Source organism: Mustelus asterias, chromosome 2, assembly GCF_964213995.1.
Source record: "Mustelus asterias chromosome 2, sMusAst1.hap1.1, whole genome shotgun sequence".
In the NCBI taxonomy this organism is placed as follows: domain Eukaryota; kingdom Metazoa; phylum Chordata; class Chondrichthyes; order Carcharhiniformes; family Triakidae; genus Mustelus; species Mustelus asterias.
Genome location: NC_135802.1, coordinates 159,142,975 through 159,155,031, shown reverse-complemented (window position 1 = coordinate 159,155,031; position 12,057 = coordinate 159,142,975). Strand labels below are relative to the sequence as shown.

General features: G+C 46.3%; 1 non-coding gene across 1 annotated transcript; it reads right to left on the bottom strand.

Annotated features, from left to right (window-relative positions):
• Nucleotides 1–3,489: 3,489 nt before the first annotated feature.
• Nucleotides 3,490–3,562, bottom strand: trnam-cau (transfer RNA methionine (anticodon CAU)). Its single transcript has one exon. It is a non-coding gene; the product is annotated as a tRNA-Met (tRNA).
• Nucleotides 3,563–12,057: the final 8,495 nt, after the last annotated feature.

Here is a 12,057-nt window from a genome sequence, read left to right as displayed (position 1 = left end):
CCCAGCTCTCCAGCCACCCCTCCCTACCTCACCCCCCCCCCCCAGCTCTCCAGCCACCCCTCCCTACCTCACCCCCCCCCCTCCCCCCGCCCCCAGCTCTCCAGCCACCCCTCCCTACCTCACCCCAATAAAAACATGCTGGCCTCAGATCCACTCTCGCCGCTGACTGATTTCTTACCACAGGAGGGCGCATCGCAACAGGCTGAGTGGGAGAACACAGGCGGTGAAATGGAGCTTTGTGACGCTGGTGTTCCAATGGTTGATGTAGTCATCTGCAATTTATCTCTGGTATTTTATTGGTGCCATTGACTCTTCTATTTTTAAATGTTTAGCTTCTCTGCTGAAGATCTGATGAGAGCCATTCGACAAGCACATTAATATCCCACAGTGAACCTTCAGAGCTGTGGTTCATTGTGACTAAAACATGTTTCTAATCTCCATCAATTTTCCTAAAACCAGCGAGATGAGTCAATTAAGTGTTTAATATTTCTAACATGTTATTATAATTTTCCTGCTTATTGCTTTATAAAGAGGAGCAATACATTTTTTAAAAACCAATAACTAGTTTTAAGAAGTACTTGCTTTAAAAAGGAATAATTAACCTTCCAAAGAGTTGGGACTGGAATCTTTATTTAATACGCTAACAGCTTAGCTCTGACTGGAGCCAGGATCTACACTCTGTGTGCTGCATTAAAGATAAATTTAATTTAATACATTAATACAATAGAAGTTTCCAATTTCTATTAAGTAGTCACCATCAAATGATCAGAAATAATGTTGCGATGCTCACCAGACTGAGCGAGAGTCTTCACTGCAATGAATAGACTCAACACTCTTGCTATGTCTCATTTGATGTTCAGTACTTCCTTCTGTTATTAGGATTCTAATGCTCACAAAAGACTAAACAACACCTTCTACCAGCTTATGGGAGACCTTATCCAGGCAAGTCGCCCCGTCCACCAGAACATCCCTTGGTCTTTTACGAAAGATTCATCAAAAGTGATGCATTTTCAATCGCTCATCCTTAGAAGTTGCAGAACCCCTACATGACTATCCACATACCTCGGGGTAAAAATGGAGGTCATATGGCAACTTATCAAATGTTCATATCAATCCAACTGTAAGAAATCTAACAGGGATTCGCAACAGCCATGTGACTGAAGAGCTATTGATGCTGGCAATGTCTATTACAATGTGAATTAGGGTGGCACAGTGATTAGCATTGCTGCCTCACAGCGGCAGGGACCCGGGTTCAATTCCAGCCTCGGGTCACTGTCTGTGAGGAGTTTGCACGTTCTCCCCGTGTCTGCGTGGGTTTCCTCCGGGTGCTCCGGTTTCCTCCCACAGACCAAAGATGACCTCCAATCCACTCGTCACTGACTGATTTCTTGCCACAGGTGGGAGCTTGGGCGGCACAGTGGCACAGTGGTTAGCACTGCTGCCTCACAGCGGCAGGGACCCGGGTTCAATTCCAGCCTCGGGTCACTGTCTGTGTGGAGTTTGCATGTTCTCCCCGTGTCTGTGTGGGTTTCCTCCGGGTGCTCCGGTTTCCTCCCACAGTCCAAAGATGTGTGGGTTAGGTTGATTGGCCGTGCTAAATTGACACTAGTGTCAGGGGATTAACAGGATAAGTAGGTGGGGTTACGAGAATGGGACCTGGGTAGAATTGTGGTTGGTGCAGACTCAATGGGCCGAATGGCCTCCTTCTGCACTGTAGGGATTCTGTGGTTCTATGATGTGTGCATTAGATGGATTGTCCATGTTAAATTGCCCCTTCGTGTCCAAGATGTGTATGTTAGATGGATTAGCCATGGTAAATGTGTGGGGTTACGGGAGAGGGTCTGGGTACATTTCTCTGTCAGAGAATTGGTACAGACTCGATGGGCCAAATGGCCTCTTTTGTATTGTGGGGACTCTATGATTTTACAATATCTGTTTCCATAGCCATTTTTAAATACAGTAGAGTGCCAACCTGATTACATTCTTACCATCAACAATGTGCATTTATATATCATCTTTCACATGCTAAAATATCCCCAGATGCTTCACCGAGGCATTACCTGAGCCAGCTGAGGATAAAAGGCAAAGGCAGTTTGTAAGAAACAGCGGAGGAAAGTAAAGTGGAGAAGCGGAAAAGTTCAGGGAGATCATTAAGGGCCTTGGGTAATGGCGGAGGAGCGGCCAATGGCGGAGCGATTAGAATCGGGTTCATGCAAGAAGCTGGGATTGGAGGAACGCAGAGATCTTGGAAGGGGACAGGGCCGCAGGAGGTGATTTGAAATAGTTGAATTTATTGACAAAGGTTAGCACTGCTGCCTCACAGCACCAGGGACCCAGGTTCGATTCTCGGCTTGGGTCACTGTCCATGTGGAGTCTGCATGTTCTCCCCGTGTCTGCATGGGTTTCCTCCGGGTGCTCCGGTTTCCTCCCACAGTCCGAAAGACGTGCTGGTTAGGTGCATTGGCCGTGCTAAATTCTCCCTCAGTGTACCCAAACAGGCGCCGGAGTGTGGCGACTAGGGGATTTTCACAATAACTTCATTGCAGTGTTAATGTAAGCCTACTTGTGACATGAATAAATAAACTTTAATTTATAATTGGAAAGTGCTTCTAAAAGATATGTGGGCATGCTCAGAATTTTATACGCTTCTGGAGTTCCTTATCAAAGAAAACCTTTGAAAAAATCCTGCCTGTTCAGCCTGAAGAATCTTCAATTGACTGTCAAATTCTCCAGGGACAGTGATCACACGTCTCGGACTGGGATTCTGGACTGTGCTGCAAGAAAGGCAGCACATTATTTCTAATCTCACGGCTGTCAACAAAGCCATGAAAGACTTGAGGATTGTATCCCCTCCACCCACGCTCCCGAAACGGAGACTTGACATGCGATGGTTGACACACTGCAAAGGAGAGGGTACAAAAGCTATTTGTCAAACAGCAGGAACGATGTTCTAAACAGCGCAAGTGTGTTCAAATCTCCAGACAGGTATGACTAAAATCCAATAATTTGTCCACTTACTTCCTTGGTTCTGATAATACTCCACTCATCTTTGTCATTTTGCCTTCTGTGAAGAAGCTGGATGAATTGATTTGCAGTTTACAAAAGTAAGTTCAGATGAAAAACCCTCCTCACAAACCTAGCCCAATCTCCAGCCCGTCTTAGAATCTCTACGGTGCAGAAGGAGGCCATTTTGCCCATCGAGCCTGCACCGACAACAACCGCACTCAGGCCCTATCCCCGTAACCCCACGTACTTACCCTGCTAATCCCCCTGTCACTAAGGGTCAATTTATCATGGCCAATCCATCTAACTCGAACATCTTTGGAGTGTGGGAGGAAACCGGAGCACCCGGAGGAAACCCACGCAGACATGGGGAGAATGTGCAAACTCCACACAGACAGTGACCCGAGGCCGGAATTGAGCCCGGGATCCTGACACCGTGAGGCAGCAGTGCTAACCACTGTGCCACCGAGCCGGCAAAAACAGGCCTGCCCTCTCTGAGGATTGAACTCAGCACCTTCAGATTATGAGTCAGACACGCTGCCTACTACGCTAAGAAGGCAGGGCTTGAGGATTTTTTTTTTCATTTGTTTCTTATGGGTGTTACTGCATAGGCCAGTATCCATTGTCCATCCCTAACTCCCCTTGAGAGGGTGGTGATGAGCTGCCACAGTCCATGTGGTGTAGGTATGTCCCCAGTGCTGTTAATGAGGAAATTCCAGGACTTTGGCCCAGTGACAGTGAAGAAGCAGTGATATGTTCCCAAGTCAGGATGGTGAGTGACTTGGAGGGGAACTTCCAGGTGGTGGTGTTCCCATGTATCTGCAATCTTTGTTCTTCTAGATGGTAGAGGTCGTGTGTTTGGAAGGTACTGTTAAAGAAACCTTAGTGTGTTGCTGCAGTGCATTTTGTAGATGGCACACACTGCTGCTATTGTGCGTTAGTGGTGAGGGAGTGAATGTTTGTGGATGTGGTGCCAATCAAGCCGGCTACTTTGTCCTGGATGGTGTTGAGCTTCTTGAGTGTTGTTGGATCAGCACCCATCCAGGCAAGTGGGGAGTATTCCATCAGACTCCTGACTTGTGGCTTGTAGGTGGTGGATAGGCTTTAGAGAGTCAGGAGGTGAGTTACTCACCACAGGATTCCTAGCCTCTGACCTGCTCTTGTAGGCACAGTATTTATATGGCTAGTCCAGTTCAGTTTCCTGTCAATGGTAACCCCCAGGATGTTGCTAATGAGAGATTCAGCAATGGTAATGCCATTGAATGTCATGGGGAGATGGTTAGATTCTCTCTTGTGGGAGATGGTCATTGCCTGGCACTTGTGTAGTGTGAATGTTACTTGTCAGTCCAAGACTGGGTGTCATTCAAGTCTTGCTGCATTTGAACATGGACTGCTTCAGTATCTGAAGAGTCGTGAATGATACTGAACATTGCGCAATCAGCAAACATCCGCACTTCTGACCTTATGACGGAAGGAATGTGATTGATGAAGCAGCTGAGGATGGTTGGGCCTAGGACTTTACCCTGAGGAACTCCTGTAGAGTTGTGCAGGAGCTGAGATGACTGACCTCCGACCACCACAGCCATCTTCCTTTTTACCAGGTATGACTCCAACCAGTGGAGAGTTTCCTGTGTGATTCTCATTGACTCCAGTTTTACTCCTTGATACTACACTCGCTCAAATGTTGCCTTGATGTCAAGTGCAGTCACTCTCGCTCCACCTCTTGGATTGAGCTGTTTTGTTCATGTTTGAACTGATGCACTATCAATTAGGCAAAAGACTACTTGTGTGCCAATACAACTGTAGGCTTTTGCCTAATTGATAGTGCATCAATTTTATTCATAACAGAATCAGGAGCACATCCCAACAGGTAACCGACCTGGACTGAACAAGGGGGAGGAGACAGCCACCTTTATACTAGGTGACGAGGGGAGGAGCTGAGCCGGCAGGGGATGTGTCCAGGCATAACAAACACACAACGGTGGTCCATGTAGGACAAAGGCACAACTGAAGTCCACCACACGAACCAAGGACGTAATGAGGTCAGGAACTAAGTGACCCTGGCGAAACCTAAACTGAGCGTCAGCGAGCAGGTTATTGCTGAGTAACTGCCGCTAGATAGCACTGTTGATGCGCCTTCCATACTTTGATGGTGCGGTACATGGCCAGGTTGGATTTGTTCTGTTTTTTTGGGGACAGGACATACCTGGTTAATTTTCCACATTGTCAGTGTTGTAGCTGTACTGGAACAGTTGGTAAAGGGCATGGCAAGTTTTGGAGGACAAGTCTTCAGCACTATTGCCAGAATGTTGTCAGAGTGCATAACGCTTCCAGCATCTTGTGCCTTCAGGAAACTATTTTCCAAATGCCCTTGCTAATATTTATCCTCAGCCAACAGATGTTCTGGTCATTGCCACATCTGTATGTGTGGGAGATTGCTGTGTGTAAACTGGCTGCCGCACTCCCTACATTCAGTGGTGACTACACTACAAATGTAACTTATTGTCCAGAAAGCACTTTGGGAGGTTCAGAGATTGTGAAAAACACCATATCAAATCTTTCTTTCTTGCATTTAATTATATGTTCACATCCTTTCCTATCCCTCCTGAATATTATCAGGAACACTTCAAATGAGTGCAGTTAATTGAACTGCTGTATTGATTCTGGGAGTGAGGTTTGGATGTTTTGAACCGCTTTATTAATGAAACTTTCTCTCACTGCCACAAAAACCTTAAACTAGCACCGTTCAATTAAACTTTCTTCCTGGGGAAATTTTTGTGGGTCTGGTTCATTTAAACTTTTGAACCCGCTTCCTCTTTGGGTAAGTTGCATGCTGGATGCCTGTTAAGTTCAGGGCTAATGATGTTACAGCTGGGGTCTCACATGGTAATTTGCCCCTTAGTGTCCAAAGATGTGTAGTTCAGGGGAATTAGTGGGGTAAATCCATGGAGTTATGGGGATAGGACCTGAGTAAGATGCTCTTTTGGAGAGGCGGTGAACACTCGATGGGCTGAATGGCCACCTTCTGCACTGGGAGGATTCTGTGTCTATGATTGCATGACAAATTGTGGGACATGATATTGCATTTCCAATCCATGTCCCTGTTAGAGAATCCTGGCTGGAATAGACTTTTGGATCCCTGACCTATGCAAATTTCAGGCCTCTTTGAGGTCACAAGAATACAAAAACTAGGAGCAGGAGTAGACCATGTGGCCCAATCGAGCGGATAATAAAGTCATGGCTGATCTCAGGCCTCAACTCCACTTACCTGCCCATTCCACTTGTCCTGCAACGAGAGGCTGAGTAAATTGGGTTTATATTCTCTGGAGTTTGGAAGAATGAGAGGCGATCTCGTTGGGATGTACAGGATTCTGAAGGGAACTTGATAGGGTGGTCGCTGCTGTTTTGAGAATCTAAAACACTGGAGCAGAGCCTCAGGATAGGACTGAGATGAAGAGTAATTTCTTCACTCAAAGGATTGTGAATCTTCGGGACTCTCTACCCCAGAAGTTTATGGATGCTCCATCGCTAAATATATTTAGGGAAGCCTCCAGAGAAAGATCTATTGCCAAACAGCAGAACTTCAGAGAAAGAGACCCATTTTCTGACAAATCTCAGCCTCCAAATACATAGAGACACAGAGAGAGAGAGCTACCTCTCTCTAAAGGTCCCAAGCAGCAATTGAGCTGATTTCTGTGTAAGCCTAGTCCTGCCCAGTCACATGACTTTTCCTATCAATCAACCTAATCAAGCCCTACTCTGAAAACCCCCAGAGGAAAACACTAACATAGCAGAACTGCATTAGTCCAGATTAAAACAAACACTTTAGCAATTAAGATCAATTATGCTGCTGCAGAATCAACAGGGGCCACCTGTTACAAAGCAACACCGATAAATAGAACTGATTCTAAAAAAGTCCTGTATAAGAAACATGACACAAATACATTCCTTAAAGGCACAGTATCGCCACTTGGCACAAACCACAGAAAAGAGCAACTCACCTCCCTAAAATAAATGATACAACCAACGTATGGGTAAGAACAACCCTAGTCACTTGTACAGAAGAGAATACCACTGAACATTCGCTATCTCTGTCACCTCGATCAACCTCAGGAGTTAGAGATCTCCAGCTCAATTCTAATCTCTGGCACATCCCTGATTTTATTCCCTCCCAATGGTGGCCAGTTTTACAGCTGCCAGGGATCTAATTTCTAAACCTTTCCATTTCCCTACCTCTCTCTTCTTTCACAAAGCTTTTATTAACAGGGGGTTGGAGTTTAAGAGCCGTGGGGTTATGCTGCAACTGTACAGGACCTTGGTGAGACCACATTTGGAATATTGTGTGCAGTTCTGGTCACCTCACTATAAGAAGGATGTGGAAGCGCTGGAAAGAGTGCAGAGGAGATTTACCAGGATGCTGCCTGGTTTGGAGGGTAGGTCTTATGAGGAAAGGTTGAGGGAGCTAGGGCTGTTCTCTCTGGAGCGGAGGAGGCTGAGGGGAGACTTAATAGAGGTTTATAAAATGATGAAGGGGATAGATAGAGTGAACGTTCAAAGACTATTTCCTCGGGTGGATGGAGCTATTACAAGGGGGCATAACTATAGGGTTCGTGGTGGGAGACACAGTAAGGATATCAGAGGTAGGTTCTTTACGCAGAGAGTGGTTGGGGTGTGGAATGGACTGCCTGCAGTGATAGTGGAGTCAGACACTTTAGGAACATTTAAGCGGTTATTGGATAGGCACATGGAGCACACCAGGATGATAGGGAGTGGGATAGCTTGATCTTGGTTTCAGATAAAGCTCGGCACAACATCGTGGGCCGAAGGGCCTGTTCTGTGCTGTACTGTTCTATGTTCTATGTTCGAAAGCTGTTTAAAGCCTACCCTTTCACCCAAGCCTTTGGTCATATGCCCTAGTATCTGCCTCTGTAGCTCAGTGTTAAATGTTATCTGTAACACTCCTGTGAAACACCTTGGGGGACATTTTATGATGTCACCGGTGCTATATAAATGCAGGTTGATGTTGTTTGGTTAGCCTCTGTTAATGGATTTAATTGGTTGGTTCCAAAAAAAGTGCCCTGTGCCTCCGTGTAAAGTGATCTGGTTGGCTGATGCTACCATTGGACCAGGAATACAATCCAGAATTTCCTCAAGACTCGTTCTGTTAAAATGGAAGATGATGTGTCCAACTGAACCATATTCCCTCATCAAAGATAAAAGCAAAATACTGCAGATGCTGGAATCCGAAACAGAGGTAATATTTCAAGCTTGAAGGGCCACCCAGATTCAAAACGTTGGCTCCGTTCTCTCTCCAGTGATGCTGTCAGACCTGCTGAGATTTTCCAGCCCTCTCTGGCTTCAATGGGTGGTATTTTCTCCCTCTCAGCGGCACGTTTGGCGGCAGCAGTGTGGGATTGGCATGCCGCTCGCTGGTGGTGGGATCTTATGGTCCCACCATTGTCAGTGGAGTTTCACATTAAATGCACCCTCACCACCAGGCAACCTGCGATGGACGTAAGCCGGCAGTGGGACTGTGAGGTCCTGCCATTGTGAATAGCAGCAAGATTTCAGCGATTGTCTTGAGAAAACTCTCCATGATGAAACTGAAGACGTTCTTCCTTCTCTGATGAGGATTTCCATGTTCTACAGCCTTTGCCTTCTCGTCACTACCTCTGGCAGGATCCTTGCTGGAATACCATCCATGGAATTTCACTAGTGCCCAATGGCCCTTGTCCGAAAGGCCAGTGTCCCTATGTGAGGTCATCTGACCACAGTGACATCTTGACTGAACTTGACCCTTCCTTCCCAGGTGAATGTCCAACTGGGAAAACTGGATCCAAGTCAGGATCAATAAAGCACCCTCCCTACACCATCCCAGCTGAAAGCAGCTAAGCCAGTACAGAGCAGGGCTCAATCCAGCAAACCTCCTGGTCCGTATGGCCCAGCCTCACTTTAGAAGCTTGCTGAGCCATCGGTGGATTCTCACAGTTGACTTTCTTTGTGCCAATACCAAAGCTGACCATTCATGGGATTTGAATTCAACACAGAGCCTGCTCTCTCGCTCTCTCTCGTTACCTCGCAGGGCCAGAGTTTTGTTGCAAGTACAAGTACAAGTTTATTTATTAGTCACAAGTGAGGCTTACAGTAACACTGCAATGAAGTTACTGTGAAATTCCCCTAGTCACCACACTTTGGTGCCTGTTCGGGTCAATGCACCCTAACCAGCACGTCTTTCAGAATGTGGGAGGAAACCGGAGCACCTGGACGAAACCCACGCAGACACGGGGAGAACATGCAAACTCCACACAGACAGTGTGACCTGAGCCGGGAACCAAACCCGGGTCCCTGGCGCTGTGAGGCAGCAGTGCTAACCCCACTGTGCCACTGTGCCGACAAGAAAGAGGCTTTCCGAAATGGCTGGAAATTCTAATTCCCGTCACCAAACATAGATGGGATGTGGGAGTTTTGAGGCAAACCCGGTTTCCCAAACACACGGGTTACAGAAGCAGCTGCTCATTTAAGTCACCAGTTGCCCCCACTGAAGTGGATTTTGGGAGGCCAGGAGTGTATAACTCAGAGTGCACAAATCAGACCATACAGATGTACAAAAACGGAGCAAAGGTGGACCATTCAGCCCCTTGAGCCTGCTCCACCATTCAATAAGAGCGTGGTCAATGTGTTTGTGTTTCAAATTCCGCATTTCCATCTACCTCTGACAACCTTTGATTTCCTTGCCTGACCAGAGCTGGTCTGAACTTTGTGGATTCATTTAGATAGCCAGTGTACCCTTCAGACAGATATGGTACATCTTTAGATATGGTCCCAGGACACCTTTGGAAGAGGTAAGTCACCTTTGGGAGAGGTAGAGCACTCTTTGGGATTGTTAAAAGCAAACATGATTTTGTGCAAAAGGTCCATAAACTCATTGGAACTGTCAAAGCTGACAAGGAACTGTCAAAGAACTATCAAAGCAGTCAAGGGGCTGTCAAACTATTAAGGAGCTTAGAGAACTGTCAAAGAACTGTTAAGCTGCCAAGGAACTGTCAAAGCTATCAATGAACTGTCAATGGAGTTGGCGAGGAAAGGTATAGTAAAGGATGGTGTATAGGTTGGCATGAGTTGGCACTAAGTTGACATGGGATAGAAAGGATCATGAACTTGTGTGATACATAGGTGTGATGAGATGCCTTGGGCAGTAGGTAGAGGGGTATTGGTTAACATAGATGATTCAGAGACCATGGCGTTTGGGGCATGAGGTGGTATAGGTTGGGATGGAAGGTCATAGGGGTGACAAGCTGTTTTTAGTTTTCATCTTTTGTTTAAATAACAAGCGAATTGCTGGAACACAAAGGCAGGTTTTCCTCCCAGCCCCCCCTCCATTCAGCCCCCCTCCATTCAGCCCCCACTCTGCAGTCCTGTATGCTCCTGAAAGGTTTCTGTTTTCATTGGGCCGAAATTTCAAAACACAATGTTTCAGCTGTGAGGAAAGTCCCTTCCGTTTAGTAAGCGATAATCTGATTCTGTAGCCACGGCTAAAATCTCCCAATCTCAAACTTAATCGTTTACGACCTCGTGCGGGAGGAAGCAGATTTATGATATGCAATTGAAATGATTGAAGTGATTTTGTGACACAGTTGCTGCTTTCGAATTACAAATACAATATTGTTGGATGCAGTGTCACGATGGATATGACGACACAATGCCAAGGTTCTGTGCTCTGTTCTGTATCAGCACAATGTGTCAGTGTGTAAAATGTCATATGTTGTGCAGAATGTGATGCAGCACCTTATAAATAGTAACATTAAACCTCTCAACCTGCATACTCCAGACACATTCTGTGCTGTATGGAAAACTACAACAACCTTGTCAGACACTAACACATACACGGCAAGACAGGGGTGAAAAGAAAGACTGGCACCTGCATTTATATAGCACCTTTCACAACTGCAGAACATCTCAAAGCATTTCACAGTCAATGAAGTAATTTTGGAGTGTAGTCTGGAAATACTGCAGCCAATTTGCACACAGGAAGCTGTAATAATGACCAGATTATCTGGGGTTTTTTTAAGTTCATTTGTGGGACATGGGCTGGTCAGCCCATTCCAAGTTGCCCTTCAGAAGGTGGCGGTGAGCTGCCTTCTTGAGCCACTGGTACAACTGAGTGGTTTGCTCGGCCATTTCAGAGGGCACTTGAGAGTCAACCCCATTGCTGTGGCTCTGAAGTCACATGTAGGCCAGACCAGGTACGGACGGCAGATTTCCTTCCCTAAAGGACATTAGTGAACTAGGTGAGTTTTCCTGACAATGGTTTCATGGTCTTCAGTAGATTCTTAATCCCAGACATTTTACTGAATTCAAATTCCACCACCTGCCATGCTGGAATTCGAGATTCGAACCCGGGTCCCCAGAACATTAGTTGAGTTTCTGGATTAATAGTCTAGCGACAATAGTCTTCCACTGGGAAGACGGAGGCTGAGGGGAGACCTGATCGAGGTCTACAAAATTATGAGAGGCATAGACAGGGTGGACGTTCAGAGGCTTTTCCCCAGGGTGGAAGCGTCAATTACAAGGGGGTATAGGTTCAAGGTTAGAGGGGGAAAGTTTAAGGGAGATGTGCGGGGGAAGTTTTTCACGCAGAGAATGGTGGGAGGCATCTGAATAGAGGGATACGGACTGAGTAAGGGCAGAAGGTTTTTTGTTTAGTTTAGTTAGGGCATCATGATTGGCACAGGCTTGGAGGGCAGAAAGGCCTGTTCCTGTGCTGTACTATTCCTTTGTTCTTTGACAATACCACAAGGCCATTGGCTTCGCAATACATGCTCTATGTTCTATGAAGAAGCAACCTTTCCTACCTACTACTATTGAATTTTATTAAATGCAGCTTCTTCCTGAGCGGGGGAGAGGTTAGCTCAGTTTGTTAGACAATTAGCACATGGTTCAGAATAATGTGAAGAGCACAGCAAGAGTCCAGATCCCAGTCCAGCTGAGGTGGGCTTCGGGCCTACCTGCTACCTCCACAGCACAATCACCACGGAAACCAGTTTCAGCGACGCT